The sequence below is a fragment of the Suncus etruscus genome, chromosome 14 (assembly GCF_024139225.1).
Source record: "Suncus etruscus isolate mSunEtr1 chromosome 14, mSunEtr1.pri.cur, whole genome shotgun sequence".
NCBI lineage: Eukaryota > Metazoa > Chordata > Mammalia > Eulipotyphla > Soricidae > Suncus > Suncus etruscus.
The window spans coordinates 5,278,132-5,281,829 of record NC_064861.1 but is presented as its reverse complement, the minus strand read 5'-3'; the positions used below and the strand labels follow the sequence as shown (position 1 = coordinate 5,281,829).

General features: G+C 38.4%; 1 non-coding gene across 1 annotated transcript; it reads right to left on the bottom strand.

Moving 5' to 3' along the window:
* Nucleotides 1-2,841: 2,841 nt before the first annotated feature.
* On the bottom strand, nt 2,842-2,973 carry LOC126029385 (small nucleolar RNA SNORA51). The gene has a single exon (XR_007502996.1). It is a non-coding gene; the product is annotated as a small nucleolar RNA SNORA51 (small nucleolar RNA).
* Between the last annotated feature and the right edge of the window lie 725 nt (nt 2,974-3,698).

Below are 3,698 nucleotides of genomic sequence, written 5' to 3'. Positions count from 1 at the left end.
GTACTTATTTTTTGAGGACACTCACCTACTTCACTTGTGCATCAGACATTAGGACCAAGTAATTTTGTTCAGAGTTTTGTTATGTTGATAAAAATTATTTCCTTGTGTGTGTACATGTGTGAATGTGCACAAATGGGCATTTTTAATTCTCTAGGGATTTTAATTTTTGTACCCATAACCCTATCTCACAGTTGCATACATGAGGATCACTAATGTTAACAAGTTCCACAGTTCCATTTGGAATGAGTGTGAATGTATGTAATATGGAAACCCCATCAAGAAACTCTGGGTCCCACTATACCTCGTCAAAAGCAGAATTCTTACAAAGGAAGAAACCAAGGCACAGATTTCTGATGAATGGGATAAGCAACCCTCCAAGGCAGAATGCTCCTACTCCTTCCCAAATCTAACATAGGCTATTTAGAGGAAAAGGCAACCAGTAGTGACTTCATCATATAATTGGGATAATAAGCCAATATATCACTCTAAAGTAGAGATTACAAGGATTAGGAGTAATCAGATTTAAAATTCCAGGGGCCGGAGCAGTGGCGCAGTGTTAAGGGGTCTGCCTTGCTGATACTAGCCTAGGACAGACCATGGTTCAATCCCCTGGCATCCCATATGGTCCCCCAAACCAGGAGCGATTTTTGAGCGTAGAGCCAGGAGTAACCCCTGAGCATCACTGGGTGTGCCCCCCCCCAAAAAAAAACCCAAAACCTGTTTTTTGGGAGCTAGTGCAGCTCTCACTGGACTCTGTAATGTAGGAAACACTTGTTACATGAACTCAATTTTTCAGTGCTTGTATAATGCTCCATTTGTCTGATTATTTAAATCAAAATCATTACCAGGATGATATTAATAGGTCAAATACATTAAGGCATAAAAGTAAAGTGGCATAAGAATTTAGCCTAATTCAGGGCCAGAGCAGTGGCGCAGTGGTAGAGCATTTGCCTTGCACATGGCTGACCCAGGACAGACTGTGGTTCTGTCTTTGGAAGCCCCATATGGTCCCCTCAAGCCAGGAGCGATTTCTGAGCTCATAGCCAGGAGTAACCCCTGAGTGTCACTGGATGTGGCCCCCAAACAACAACAAAACAAATAAAAAAAGAATTTGGCCTAATTATGAATGCCCTTTGGGAAGAACAGTGCAGGCATATCAGCCCCAAGGATTTTAAGACAATCATTTGGAAGATCAATGACCAATATACAGGGTATAGCCAACAAGACTTAGATGAACTACTTTTTTTTCCTGATGAATGTCTCCATGAAGACCTGAATAAATTAATTGTAATTTATTGTAATAATAAATTGTTATTAAATAATATTATTATTAATAATAAATAATAAATAAAAATAATTTATTGTAATAATAATTGTAGTAGATAATTGTAAAATATAAAGAGGAAAATAATGATTATCTTGATGACTTGAAAGCTGCAGAGCATGCTAGCAGTGATACAAGCAACTCAATAATTCTATTATTGTTAGACCTTTTTTGTTTTGTTATTTGGTTTTTGTTTTTGTTATTTTTGGGCCACACCCATTGACACTCAGGTGCCACTTCTGGCTATGCACTCAGAAATCGCTCCTGGCTTGGGGGACCATATGGGTCACTGGGGGATAGAACCGCAGTCTGTGCTAGGTCAGCCGCTTGCATGACCAATGCCCTACCACTGTGCCACTGCTCCAGCCCATATTGTTACACCTTTTAAGAGTTAGTTCAAATCCAAAGTCCAGTGCTTCACTTGTCACAAAAGATCTCAGACATTTGCGAGTTATGCATCTATCTCTGCCACTAGCACCCACAAGTAAATGTACATTACAGGATTGCCTCAGGTTATTTTCAAATAAAAGGAAAACTGACAGATGACACCAGGTTTTTTTTTTTTTTTTTTTTTGGTTTTTGGGCCACACCCGTTTGACGCTCAGGGGTTACTCCTGGCTATGTGCTCAGAAATCGCCCCTGGCTTGGGAGGACCATATGGGACGCCGGGGGATCGAACCGCAGTCCGTTCCTTGGCTAGCGCTTGTAAGGCAGACACCTTACCTCTAGCGCCACCTTCCCGGCCCCATGACACCAGGTTTATCTGCAGTCACTGTAGAGCTCAGCAAGATTCTCTAAAAAAGATGAAAATTTGAAGTTACTATCTGTGATTTTAATACAACTGAAAGACTTTTTCTATGAGATCAAGGCAGAAGCAAAAATTACAGACATGTGTGGACTTCCCTTACACAATTTTAACTTGTCACAGTATGCTATTTATTCAAAGAACAACTAGAAAAAATGCAACTTATTTTCTGTTTTGAGTCACTATGTAGAAATGGACAAAGGACATTACACAGCCCATTGTAAAAATGCAGCAATACAACGGTGGTTTAGGGGCCAGAGAGATAGCACAGTGTTAGGGTTTTACCTTGCACTCAGGATGGATAGTGGTTTGAATCCCGACATCCCATATCGTTCCCAGAGCCTGCAAGGAGTGATTTATGAGCACAGAGCCAGGAGTAACCCCTGAGTGTTGCCCAGTGTGACCCCAAAACAAAACAAAACAAAAAGACAATGGTGGTTTAATTTAGATGATCACAAAGTTTCAGATATTCCCACCTCTTTTGTGAAATCTTTAGCACCTTATATAATCTTTTTACTTCAGTGGTACCTAGAGCAATGGATATAAGTTAAAGCAGATTTATCAGCTAATTTCCCTTTAAAAGATATCTGAAATAATGTTTTAATGTTTTTGTCCACAGAAATTTGTGGAGAAGGAATTTCGATGTCATGGACTCCTATACAGTGCTCATTATAAGAATGTAACTTATTTTATTTTATTTATTTTATTTATTTTTTGTCTCCCCATTCACAATACAGACCAGGCAAAGGGCCTGGTCTGAGGTGTATATGGGGAGCATTTACTGTACCTCCTCTTTTTATACAGTCAGTGTAAAGTACAGAGCCTGAGTAAGCATTGGGAGGCCTTATCTTTTCTTTTCTTTTGACTTTTTTATATATGTAAAAAAAAAAAACCTTCACCAGTGCAACATTCCCATCACCAATATCCCAAGTGTTCTTCCTCCTCACCCCACACTGGCCTGTACTCTAGACAGGCTTTCTATTTCTTATTTTATTTCTTATTTTAAAACTAAGTATGTCTTCAATAATGTTATGTTTTTGTTCACAGAAGTCTATGGAGAAAGAACTTGAATACCCCTTACTCAGATTACAGTGCTCAATACTCTAAACTCTCACCACAGTACTCATTTTAAGAATGTTTTAGCAATATATGTCTGCAAATAGTTTTGTTTATAGAAGTCTACAAGAAAGGAATGAACACCCTGGACTCATGCTACAGTGCTTAGTGATATTAACTCTTATTATAATGCTCATTATAAGGATGTTTAGAAACTGATGAAAACGCTCTTGTGATATGCTTAAGACAGAATATGGAAACAATGTGAATGAAGGAGGGAAGCCTGTCTAGAGTACAGGCGGGGAAGAAGGAGATTTGGGACATTGCACTGGTGAAGGGGGGGTGTTCTTTATATGACAGAAACCCAACTACAATCATATTTGTAATTAAGGTGTTTTAAAAAAGATATTAATAAAAATATTTAAATTGAAAACTTATGCAATTTATCTAAGCTTTTAAAAGTTCAAAGAATATTATTTTGCTCACTTAAACTCTAAGGATGCTTGTTAGTGA